Consider the following 13693-nt stretch of genomic DNA (forward strand, 5'->3'; position numbering starts at 1 on the left):
GGCTCTGATTCACAGTAAGACAGTCACTCAAGATTGGGATCTGCAGCTGAACCCTCTCTCTCCTGCAAATACAAGGCCACATTATCTAGGTGCAGCAGTCATGCAATCCTTTTGCCTACAACACTGCTGCCTCAGCAGCTCTATGCCCCTGTACACGAAGCCACAACTGCAACAAGTAATGCTTAGAACCGGAGCAACAGCAGACACACAACGACCACAGATAAAATTACTAATAATGTGGGTTTACTTACTTTTGAAAGAAATCTTCTTTGTCTCATGGGCACTGCTGTCTTGTATTAGTTTTGCCACAAGATCCTGTGGCAAAACTACATCCACAGAATTGCAAAAATACTTCTCTCTCTCTCTTTCCTTCCCTCCCTCTCAGTGATGCCCTTTAATCACTCTGCACCCCCAGTTTTTGATTCATCTAGAGAGGGAAAGGAGTCATTCCTGCTTGTTTAATCTGGGCCATTCAAAATGTCATGCACCTCTTAAAATTACTCAGCCTCCTCTGTTCCAAAGAAAACATGAGCCTTATCCAATCTTTCCTGACAGCTGCAATTGTCCAGTCCCAGCAACAATTTTGTAAATCTCTCTGGACCCTCTACGGTGCAGTCACATCTTTCCTGTGAAGTGGTGACCAGATCTGTACATGGTGCTCCGTAAGAACACGAGAAATAGGTGTGGGCCATTTGGCCCCTATGCCTGTTCTGCCGCTCGACGAGATCATGTCTGACCCTCTACCTCAGTGCCACTTTCCGGAATTAATCAGGCACACCTTAAATTTCAACTTCTTAAAAACACTGAACACCATCCTGAATACACTCAGTGGCTGAGCCTCCAAAACCATCTTTCATAGAGAATTCCAAAAGTGCCCCAAATGTCCAACCCTTTGTCTTGAGGCAGTTTTCTCCAGTTCTAGATACCCCAGCTGTGGGAAACATCAACACTACTGTCAAGTCCCCACAAAAATCTCATGCACTCCAATGAGATCACCTCTCATTCTCCTAAACCCAAGAACCTTGGCCCAGTCTGCTTAATCTCTCATCGTACAACAAACCTGTCAACCCAGGAATCAAATTGGTTAACCTTCTGGTGGATGCATATCCTTGGGTAGGATACCAATATTGCAGTGGCCTCTGCAGCAAAGCATTTTTATACTTGCACTTAAATCCTCTTGCAAGAAAGGCCAATGTTCCTAATTGCTTGCAGTACCTGCACATTAACTTCCAGTGCTTCTAGCAAGGTCACCCAGGTTCCCCTGAACACCAACACTTACCAAATTCTCACCACTTAAAAAGGTATTCTGCCTTTCTATTATTTCTACCAAAAACAAATGATTTCCCTTTATATTTCACCTGCCACACCTTCACCCATTCACTTCATCTGTCTATATCCCTCCCACAACCTCCTCTCACCCTGCTTGGTATCATAAGTGTTCTAACTCGTGTACGACTGAAATTGCACGCAAGCCAGGTAGGTTTCCTTCTATGCAAGATATTGAAGACAGTGCTGGAATTATAATCCCGATCTGACAGCTCTGCTGATTTTTTTTTCTTTTTCTGTAAACTATAAAATTTGAACTTTCCTCATTCAGTGTATTTAGCAGGTATCTGGAATACAAGTCCACATAAAGAGCCACCGCACTACTGGATGCTCAGCTTCTGTGAGAGTTTAAGAATAAAATGAGCATGCTTGATTGTGGCAATTGATACACTGAAGCCCAAGCGATTAGCAAAGGTGCAGAGAGAGAGAGAGAGAGAGAGAGAGAGAGAGAGAGAGAACATTCTATGCACACAATTATTGCTGCACAAATCGACACTGCATCTTCGACAGATCTTCGGAGAAGATGGTGTGTTCGAGGAGCACGTTAAGTGCTTACACTGCAGTAGAAGGCCTCATCACTACCTGCACTGTCAGCACTTTGGCACGACTCGGACAGATGGCCACATAATGGTTTCCATGACAACGTATTTCTCCAGAGGCACGGTGAACCTTCCAGTAAATCACAGGCCTTTCAGTACATACCAATCAAATCACCATACAGAGAAATGGAAGTAACCAGTCTTGGAGGGGAAGGCGTGTTAAATGGAATTTGCTGATGAAGCAGTGTTAAAAAATACTTCTAAATTAGGCTTCCAGAACATGGTGTAAACTTCAAACATAGAATAGATTGCAGCCAATACAGAAGTGAACCTAACCATTGTCCCAAGTCCTTTACCCCCATGATCAATCAGTAAGAACATAGATCCCACTTTGTTGGTTCCATCCACTTATGCCCTGCTCACCCAACAGAGGCCGCTCTTCATGGGATCCAGCCCTTCTTTAGGAATGTCTAATCCATTGCCACCCAACTATCACACACATTACCAACCAGGCACTGGATGGAGCCATCAGGAGCAGGAACCACAGCTGACATCACCCAAGAGTCAATGCAAATATCAACAGGGTGTTTGGATGCTCTGACTGAAATCGATCAGCACACACTAAGATTTGAACCAGATGCTCCTTGGCCTAACCTGACAATTCATATTCTTGTTTAAAAACTAGTAACTTTTTTTTTATGCGCATTGGATGAGTTAGCTGCAATAAACTTCACTGCACACCAATAAAGGGCAGTGACTAGTTGCATTAATAAGAGAGTCGGGCATTGCTAGTGGGGGATTTTACAGCCAATTACAGTAAACTCTCATTTATCTGGTATTTATGCATCCATAATTCTCAAGCGACCAGCAAAAATTTAAGAATAATAAGCAATTTGTTTTTATGAAGATTAGCTCAAGCAATGAATTTTATTTCAAGTGTTATACAAAATAGGCGTGACATTTTTATGTTTACACACAAGGGCGGTGCAACTAAGGCTGATTAGCAGCAACATCCTCTTTGAAGATTTGCACTTCATATGATGGTGAGTACAGTCACTCATTTGATTTACTTTCTCTGTATTTTATATTAAAACTGTTTAGCCTTAAAATGTAGAATTACAGAGTAAAACATTGTTATTTGAAAGGCTAAAGAGCTCAGAAATTTATTTAAAGGTTTATGCATAGAATATCAGTGTTTGATTTTTTGGAGCAATTCTCATGCAACCAGCAATCCCCCATTCCCCATGGATGCCAAATGATTGTAATAAGCATTCGTACATTTGTTTAAATCTCCTTGCCCCACTGTTCAAAAAAATGCGTTAATAATACCACGGCGAACAAGCTGTTGGCTAATATCAAAGATATGGGTCATCGCTATTGGAATTAATTGCAACACTCCTGCTTGAAGAGTAAGTTGACCATGGCATCCATCAACTTCAGACTTAGATGCAAGTCTCACTCATGGACTCCCAGGACATACTGCAATGAAAATCCCATGCATCCTCAAGGGCGAGATAATGAATCAAGCCTCATTTTCTCAAGTGGCTGTACAAGACTCGATAGCACTATTTCAAAAAGTGTGGGAGTTCTTCCTAATAACTTAGCCAGCCTTTATCCAATATCAGTTTATCAGATTACCTGTTTATCATCACAGTGCCCTTTGGGAGCTTAGTGTCGTAAAAAAAACTCTTCAAGAAGTACCCCAGTTTTCGTCAGGATCAGCTCAAAGTCATGGAATGTTCTTTTTCTTCTTTACCTGAAGCACACCACAAAGGCTGTTTTCACAAAAGACATTTTTCATTATTATCTGTTCGTTTTTAGTGATCACGTTTGCACTCAACTTATTGAAAGGAGAGGCCAGGGTTAGGAGTATAGACCTCACCAAGCTAAATTTTGTGCACTTATCAGAAAAGAAAAAACGCTTCACATTAGCAATTCCATTTGGCCTGCAAGCTGTTAAAAGATACTTCTGTTCAGTCAGCCAAAATATCCATCTGTCCCTCTGATAAAACATCTGCAGGGGAGTATGGATACCCTTCCCCCCACGACACACGAGAGGTCATGACCCTTCCCAGGATGCGCTGATCCCAAGCCTGTCCGGTGAAGCCATCTCTCAGTGACTGCATGGGCAGATAGCTGATTAAATGGAGCAGGCAGGTCTCCTTCCGACGCTTAGCTTTGCCACAGTTCTCACGCTTGGAAGGGGGAAGGAGAGGGGCAGGTTCAAATGCTCCCATTCTCCATTGTGCATCTGACCCCACCCCACCCCCCCATCCCAGCCCCTCGGTAACCTCTCCACCCTGACCCTAACAAAGGCTACTCTGGAGGCATCAATCATCATTGTCACGCAGACTAATGCAGCGTGCATTCCAGGGCCAGTCAGAATTCAATGGAGCCTTCAGGGTCATTGCCCCCTCCCTGTGGGCAGGGGGCTTATGTGTGCACAGCTCTCTAGCAGGGGCTTACAGATGGCCAGTAAAAGCAGGAGTTTAACAATGGACTGTTAAGAGTTCAACGAAAGAAAGAAACTCCACCCTCCCCTACCAATTCTTCTACCCCACCCCCACCACATTTTAAAAAAGTAGCTACCAGCTATTCTCAAAACAAACAATGCAAGGAGCTCAGGCAATGTCTCAGCCTCGAGGAGGGGGTACTGCACACTGCAGTGTGACATACGAGCAGTAATTTTTACGCTTGGGTGCTCAGAGCCATGCATTTTTCTGCCCTGCCCTCAACTCGGGGTATGAGTTTAAAACAAAAGGATTTGGTTTTTATTCAGAGTCTTCTGTAAGCCCAACACTTTATGACTCAACTTCCTTCCCAAGCATAATCACGGTTGCCCAAGTCCCCCCCCAACCCAAGAGATAATGACTAGATTATCTGTTTCTAGTGGCGGTGAGAGAAGTGTGTGTCCAGGACAGGGAGAGCTCCCTTGCCCTGGAGAGTCAACAGGACATCTTTTTACCCAAAAGGACAGAGGTGTGGCTCAGGTGGTGCAGCTTGCACAGCTGCTACCTCATAGCACCAGAGACTCTAGCTCAATCCTGACCTTGGGTGCTGTCTGTGTGGAGGCTGCATGTTCTCCCTGTTACCACGTGGATATCCCCCCCGAGGTGCTCCAGTTTCCTCCCATATCCCAAAGGCGCGTGGGTCAGGAGATCAATTGGATGCTGCAAATTGCTCCGAGTGTTTAGACGCTTGGTAGAATCTGGGGGTTGTTGACGGGCATATGAGAGAGAGAGAGAATAAGTTACAAAGAAATAGGTGAGGAGGGAGAGAGACTAATGGGATTGCTCCATGAGCCAGCACCAGCCCAATGACTTGAATGGCCTCCTCCTGTGTCGTAAGGAAATAGGAGAATGTATGAGAAAGTGGCACTCCACAGAAGTCTCTGGAGTGGTATTTCCAAATCAAAGGTGAAGATATTCTAGCACTGGGGACAAGTAACACTGACAATTTTTAGGCATTGGATTTTAGTGGGCTCGAGGGTTCACATTCAGTGGAAAACGAGCTCAATGGATGAGACACCACATCATTCCACATGGAAGGGAGCACGTCTTCATCCACCTCATTCTGGTAGGGTACACGGAGAGGCAGACTCAAAGGATTATTGGGCTTTCAACACTTTCAAAATTAGTCCGTTGGGAGTGAGGGAAGGATCAGGTTACACCTTAGACCAATCTGCCTGCACACTACGCCAGGGGTCTTGGAGGAGCATCAAAGTCTGTAGATAATCACATCCCATGTCCTCTCCAGTAGGCATCAGCAGAAACCCCAGCTGATTCTCATAAATGGCCCCATCTGGTCTTGGGAGAAAAGGCTTGGCAATCTCACCAAACTTGGAGATTTGGCTGCTTTTACCCGTGACACCTGTGCTAATTGGGTTAGGGAAGGTAGGATGTTGGGAAGGTGGGAATCAATGAGGGGATGGGGGAAGAAAGGAGAAGTTCTGAGTGGAGAATGCAAGAGAGGAAATAACTTCAATGACAACATCCATTAGGTAGTCAAATATCTCAAGGCACCCAAAATTTGACTCTGTGGAGATACTACTGGATGGCCAAAAGCTTGGTTAAGAAGGTAGTGTTTTGAAGAAGAGGTAGACAGCTTTCAGAAGGGAATTCCAGAGCTTAGCTCTTAGCAGCTGAATGCACAATGGCCAAAAATGGAACTCTTAAACCCAGGACCAAACATCAGAGGACAGCAAATAACTCAAGGGTTAAAGGGCTCAAGGAACTTAGAAAGATATGAAGGGCGAGATCACAGAAGGAATTAAAGTGAGAATTTGAAAATCAGATTAGTTTCTTAACTAGGGGCCACAAGTCAGTAAGTGCAGGGATGATGGGCAAGGGTGGCAAGTCACAGATGACCTCAAGTAGAATAACGTGTTGGAATAAATGAGATCTTGACCAACAAAGGGATGAGGGTTTCTGCAGCAGATAGCTACAGCAGGAACTAAGCTCTGGAGGTGGGAAAGGCAGAGGCACTGATAGGTGAAGCTTATCTTGGTGTCAAATGTACACTAGTTGTAAATAAAATCAGAAAAGTGAAAGAGACTACAGATGCTCGAAATCTGAAATAAAACAAATAAAAATATTCTGGGAACACTTAGCAGGTTGGGCAGCATCTGGAAAGAGAAGCGGTCAACGTTTCGCGTTTGCAAGCCTTTGTCAGAACTATTTGAAGCATTGACTGTTCTTTCCACAGACGCTGCCTGATCTGCTAAGAGATTCTAGCATTTTCTGTTTTTTTTTAAATTAAACAATCAGGTTCTGTATCAGACTGTTACCCAGGGAGAGGGATGGATTTGTTGGCAAAAGCTTGTGATGGAGTTTGAAAACCGTCTACCCATCATTTGGAGGGCATTTCTGTTCATGTAACACTGGATTTGGACAAGCTGCCTAACAATCGAGGTACAGCGGTGGGGTGAGGAGAGGTGTTGGAAAGAACTGCATACATGTGCAATCAAATGCTGAGATTTTGGATGACGTTGTCCAGCAGTGGATGGGGACGAGATATGGGGTGGGGGTAGGCCTCCCCAAGACAGGTCCTCATGGGGAAACGGTGCAGGACGAAAAAGGCAAAATGTGGAAAAGGAGGAGGAAATGTGGGATAGAGAGAATATCCAGAAGGAAATAAGGAAGAGGAAGAGTGGGGATGATGGTAGTCACTCATCTTGTACTTACCGTTGACAGCAAGTTAAATGTTACCCAGGTCATTCACAGCTTTTGAGAGTTTAAAAAAAAATCAGCATTCAATGACATTTCTTTGGAAGATATTGGAGCTGGTTACCAGGAGCTTTTGTTCTGTGCCCTGTGAATAAATGTGCACGGTATTAGAAATGAATAGGAGCACTGCTACACTTCAATATTTACAGTTAATTCCCCCATGGTATCCAAACAGTAGAGTAGTCACTCATCAGAAAGCACGAATATCTACAAGGAATGTATCTACAATTTCCATAAAATAATTCCCAGGCCACACTCCACTGGGAAAGCGGGCTTTTGTTTACCAAGAGCAGACTCCACTCCACACCACAGCATAGTCCGTATACTGCACGCTTCTTAATGCATTGTGCATGTCACAGAACAGACAGCGGGCACTCCCGGGCCAAACACTCCAGCAAAGCATTACCGTGTCAGCAGGAGTCACAGAAGGGGACCTCAAGATCAAGCCATTAAAAGACGATCAAACCCAAACCACTCCTCCTCTCCCCCCCCAGTATTTCAGCACAGTTCAACGGCGAGTGTATAATACGACCACACTGCAGCCTTTTTGAACCACAAAGCAGTACCTCAACATCAGCCCTCCAGTGCTTGTGTGACACAGGGGTGCAGAGCTACTGAAGACAGAGACAGTAGCAAAGGGCTCAGTCACCAATGAAAAAAGTGGCAGACTCTACCATGACAGGAGCTCCACACAAGCAACTATTTAGCACCCTTTAACATTCAGTCTCATCAAACTGCACCTTAAGTTCAGACAGCAAACCAGATGTATGCAATATTAGCATACCCTAAAGTCAGAAGCAACCAACATGCAACACAATAGACAAAAGATCCATGAGCTTCAGCAGTCTGTTTCTTGGGCTGTTTGCTGTGTCCTACTTTAGCTAACATTTCCCTCAGGCAGTCACTGTTGCATTGGAATTTTGATCAGCCTTTGCGGTTTGGGTGATCTGGGTTCAATCCTGACCTCCAGCGCCATCTCTGTGGAGTTTGCACGAGCTCCCTGTGACCGCGTGGGTTTCCCCCAGTTGCTCTGGTTTCCTCCCACATCCCAAAGGTGCGCGGGTTGGTAGGTTAACTGGCTGCTACAAATTGCCTCTCGTGTAGGTGGGCAGCAGGAGAATCAGAGATTTCATGGGTACATAAAAGAAAGTGGTTTACATGGATGCATACTGATGGAAATGCATTGAAAGCATGCATAAACTCAAAGGGCTGAATGGTCTCCCTCTGTGGCATCAACACACTCACTGTGACTGAGAGTTTCCCCCCAGGTGCTCTGGTTTCCTCTCACATCCAAAGATGTGCAGGTTGGTGAGATAATCGGCTGTGGAAAATTGCCTCTCGTGTGTAGGCGAGTGGGAGAATCTGGGGGCAGTTGATGAGAATGTGCAGAGAATAAAATGGGATCAGTGTAGGACTAGTGGAAATGGGTGGCTGATGGTCAGTATGGACTCAGTGGGTTGAAGAGCCTCTTTCCTTACTCTGAGACACTGTGATTGTACCGAGCCCTACGCCAGAGCATTGAGATAACCAAGTACCAGCAACCTGATACACCCACAAAGAGCATGGATTTAAATTTCAATTAATTGCAAGTGTTTTAGTGATGTAAAGCCAATCTGAAAGACTGGCATAATAGAATGAGGGGCCAGCAGAGTGAAGTGTGTGGTCATGTCCCACCACCCCCCCCGCCACCCTTCCTTCAACCACAGCCAGACTGATTCAGCACCAACTTGCTTAGCCAAAGTTTCAAGGTACCAAAGGGGAGCTGAATTGCTGGTGCCTTCATTCGGAAAAGAACCTTACGCGGGGTCTTTGACCTGCTCCGATTTGTTGCAAGGAGATTCAATAGAAGTATGGTCAGTAGTAAGATAGAGGTATAGGGGGACATGGCCAACAGCCATCTCACAGCCAACACTAACAAGACAGCTCAACTAATTTATAGGTCTGTTGAGCAATTCAACCAGAACCTATTATTAATGTTAATCCCATGTTAATTGTAATTATTGCAAAATTTTAAATCTACTGGTCAGCTGAGACCCAAGGCTAATGGACAGCCTATATCAGCAGGCCTCAGGCTTTGTTAATGGAACACCACAGTCATCACCCTGGCAACGCAAGGCAGAACACAATGGCCACATATGCGTAGACAATAAATGAGCTTTGCACTTGCACTGAGACTGGTGGCAAGGAACTGCAGAAGTTCCTCACAAGGCACCTGACATGCAAACTCCTGAGTCGACATGTGACTAAAAGAAAACAAATCCTCCCCAAAAGCAAACATCAACATATTCAAATCTCAGAAATTTACTACTGTGAATTTTACAGCCCTCATGGGAACTTAAGAAGTCATATGGTTGGGTAGTCAACATAGTTATGTGAAGGGGAAAATTTATGTTTGACAAATCTAATACCTTTTTTTTGAATGTAACTAACACGGTCAATAAAGTGGGGTGGGGTGGGGCAAGATTGGCAATGAATCTGGTTCATCTCAATTTTCAAAAGGCATTTCAGAAATGCCACAAAATAAGGGCTCCGGTTGTTTTTTTTAAAAATTGGTTGTGATAATATTAGCAATTATTTATGGTTAAGGGGAACAAATGCAAAAAGATAAACACGTTTTGTTCAGGGAGCAGGATATTACCTATTAGGAAAATCAGTTAGTGTGACCTCGACTATTTCCAATTTCTATTAAGCAACTTTGAAACGTCAGTGAACTTGGATACCATGTGCAGTGGAAATTTGAGATTTGCAGAAGGATACAGGATGCCACAAGGATTAAGTGAACAGGGAAGGTGACAGATGCCATACAAATGTAAGAAAACATGAGGGGGCAAAATAATAGATTAATAAAAAGTGAGAAACTCAGAAACAGGTACACAGTGGACTGTGTCTAGGGAAGGCAAAACATTGACATTGGGGTATAGCGGGAAGTTAGGAAGGCAAAAATGGTATAATGGCTTGCAAGAGGGTTGATCACATTTCAACTGTACGGGGCATTGATGAAACCACGTGAAGAACTGTATAGAGATTTGGTTTCCCAAAAGGAGGATGTACTGCCTTGGATATGGTGGGTGCAGATTTACTATGGATTCCTGAGAGGAGGGATTTTTCCTGTTTGTGACCAAGCAACATGGAACAACAGGGACTGGAATGTGGAAGAATGAGAAGGTAACATCACTGATGTGCAGTGTTCCAAAAGGGATTGACGGGTGGATGCCAAGAGGTCGTTTCCTCTAGATGCAAATTCCAAAAGTAGAATTACAGAGTTATAAAGAACATAAACAGGCCATTGGGCCCACTGAATCTGCACTGACCATCTTAAAGCCCATTTGGGGAAATATCAGAAGTCATCAGCAGGCATTTAAGACCAAGATGAAGAAAAACTTCTTCAAGTTGGAATTCCCTCCTTCAGTCGGACATGGACATCCACTCACTGTGTATTCACAATCAAGATTCATGTAATTTTGCACACTAATCAAGGGATGTGGACCAGGTCAGCAAGCAAAGGCAAGGTAGAGGGTCAACCAGCTTCTCACTGACTACTGAAACAAGCTCAAGGAGCTTTGTGGCTTGCATCTCTTTCCTATGTTCTTACAGTTGTGTATGGAATTTTATGATGCACAGATTGACTGCCATCTGCTGACACACGACAATAAATGAATAAATCAGCTGGGTGGACCTTTTAGATGTCCACTATACCATAAAGACATTTTATAGAAAGGCCGGCTTTTGTCCCCCAGGGCCATAGGCATTGCAAATATTCCAAATCACACTACACCATGCTTCTTTCAACAGAATTCCCACTCGGCCAAATTAATAAGCAAACTGCAGGAAAGGAGAACTTCAGCATTTAAATTCAGGGCAGTGGAATTCTTGGGATTTCACTGGATCCTCTATACATCACTCTAACCAGAAGAGAAAGCTGGCTTCCCCACCTCAATGATACCGCAAAGGTTCTTTTCCGTGTACAGTCCCTTCTCACACAGCCATTTTTTACCACCTTTGATTGTAGTACATTGCTCCTGCAACGTGTTGTCTAGGAGAGTTCCTCAGTGCCACTAGCTCATCCTATCAGAGGAGACAAGGGTGCAAATGTCCCAGATACCTCCCTGAACCTCCTGTATGTTACTGGTAGGGCATGAGACTGAAAAGTTCACGTGCCAAGATTTTAGAAAAAGGGGACATGCAATGAATGAAGCAATTATACAAACACATACACACACATCACGGAACCTCTCCTGGGCTGGGACAATGTGTGGGGATTAGGGATGGTGGGAGGGGGTTGGAGATGGTCTGAGGCAAGGAAAGCAAGAATCAAAGACACTATCTGCCAACCAGCCCTGAACATGGCCCTGAACAGAAAGAACCTACTGTACCGAGCTGGAAAAGCAGATAGAAGAGATAAACAGACACTGACCACAAGGTCACTCAGTGCAGTTGCCTCTGATTAAACCAGCTCAATAACTCTCAGAAACCGTGTCTTTTTTTTACTGCTTTTGTACAGGAAAGCTGCAGTACCAAGGCTGGCCACCATTAAACCACTCTCTTCCCTGCACCTCAGAGTGAGAGAACAAGAGCAAGGTGGGAGAGCGAGAAAGGAAATGGAAGGGGGCAACTGAATCAGGAGTCCGTGCTGAGGGACGCACTGAAGCTCGGTACAGTCACCACAAAGGCTCTGTGGGGTAGGACCACAGTCTAGTGTCCTCTCACCACTGGTACTGTGTAACAGCCTCTCAAACACTTCACAGTGAAGCACTAATGACGTTGGTGCTTTGTAAGACTATTTGTTGGTTTAATGGCATAATTAATTGCTACATGTCTTTACATTGCTTTGCATTTCCTCTACATATTTTTCTGAATAAAGTTGATTTTTGAAATTAAAATAAAAATCAAGAACCAACACCCATCTGTGTGGCTCACTACTACTCCAAGGAACAAGCAAATCCTGGGATCTGTAATATGCAGCAAAGGCTCAATTCCCTTAATGGTTAGAAGGAATCTCGTGTGCTCATATCACCTCCCGATGGGGAGGATGGTAATCAGTGGCAACAAGGCATTGCCATGGATGGTTAATCTTAGTTGGTAGCCATCTGACTTCAGTCAGAAGCTCATGAACTTAACTTCCACACCAGAGACCAGCAGACAAAACCTAGGCTAGCATTACCCAGGGAGGACTGCGGTGTCAGAAATGCTGTCTTTCAGAAACAGTAAACCATAGCCTTGTCTCTTTTACTGGGTTTGGCAGCTTCCTTGATTTTATTCTATCAATGAAGTAAATCACAAAGAGACTTTAAACCGGGGTCCTATCTGCTCAGTGATGGATGTTGAAGGGACCAGGGCATTTTACTGAAGGGCTCGGTGGTTCTCCACGGTATCCCAGGTAATATTCATCAAATCTTTTCTTGTGTCAGTCACACTTTGAAGTTGTATAACCACCCAATATCTGAACACTTTATTCATAGTCATGTGACTGGGGTTGGGGGTAATGTTGATGACAGATGTCTCTACATCTTGTCTGACTAGTCCTGCAACAAGTAACTAGCTTGCTGAATTAAACAATGTATTCCAACCTGCAAATTGAGTTTTAATCAACAGAACAATGTAAAAAGCAAAGTAATTCCTTAATCACCCTGAGCAGGCAAGGATGGGGGAAAATTAATCACTATAACTGGTCTGGGATAACCAGCCTCCAGGAGCAGATAATAAGCGCGACTTGGGTTACCCCAGCAACATTTCCAGAGACCGCCAGAATTTGAATCATCGGACAGCCCTCAACTGCTGGCGCCATGGTACCAGAGCCTAGAAGACAGATTGTCAGGGGACAGGGAAAGTTCACAAAGCTAAACACCCAGCCAACTCCTGTCAACTCCACTCACTCAACCCTATCGGTTATCTTTTGTTATCTACCTCCCAATGAAAAAAAATCATCTCCTCCCCCCCCCCAGTCTTGCAGCAAGTTGCACACAACAGAATATATATTAATAATAGATGACAATAAGCTTCTTCCATATCCACCTTTCCTCCTCTTAACACCCCCCAAATAAGTAGTCAATCTCATTTACAGGGTGCTCCTCAAAAGAAGGCGCCACAGGCACATCCTCAAACTACAGGCTGACAGGGTCCAAGCTAGCTTCTCTACTGAAGACACTGGCCAGCTCTTGATGATCCAGGGAGGTTGTTTGGTGTAGGCTGAGAAGACTCTCCACCTGAAATGATCAGGCTGTTTGCCATCAGAGGTTCCTTGAACCTGGTTCTAACTGTAGCAGAGTGGGTGGAGGTCCCACCATCCAGACGGTAGGTTGTGCGCTTGAGCGCAAAACATGGACCAACAGGCAGTGTGGCAGTGTCAGGTGACGGCCTACGGATGAGAAGGTGCATTGAGGCTCCATCTTCGTTTTTACAGGGGATGTAAAAGATCTCACAGCACTGCTTCAAGGAAAACACTTAGTAACCTGGGCAATCTTCAGTTCTCAACAACTGGTCATCATCCCGATGATGCTTGTGATTGTACTTCTGAAGGCTCTTCATCTGTTGCAAACCCAGTAGTTGTTGAGGGGGTCACAAAAGGCACAGGTATGTGCAAGAAATATCAGAGTTAGGACACTA

General features: G+C 44.5%; 1 long non-coding RNA gene across 2 annotated transcripts in view; it reads right to left on the bottom strand.

The window, feature by feature from the left end:
* Positions 1-2677: 2677 nt before the first annotated feature.
* LOC127571663 (uncharacterized) overlaps positions 2678-13693 on the bottom strand; it is a 51333-nt gene continuing 40317 nt past the window's right edge. Inside the window, exons 3-4 of one of the 2 annotated variants that reach the window (XR_007956498.1) lie at positions 7049-7175; positions 2678-3621 (exon numbers count right to left, since the gene is read on the bottom strand). This is a non-coding gene — a long non-coding RNA (uncharacterized LOC127571663). Of the gene's footprint in view, positions 3641-7048; positions 7176-13693 lie in introns of both variants that reach the window. The other variant, XR_007956499.1, reaches the window with a different exon arrangement.

The sequence above is a fragment of the Pristis pectinata genome, chromosome 6, assembly GCF_009764475.1.
Source record: "Pristis pectinata isolate sPriPec2 chromosome 6, sPriPec2.1.pri, whole genome shotgun sequence".
Lineage (NCBI taxonomy): Eukaryota > Metazoa > Chordata > Chondrichthyes > Rhinopristiformes > Pristidae > Pristis > Pristis pectinata.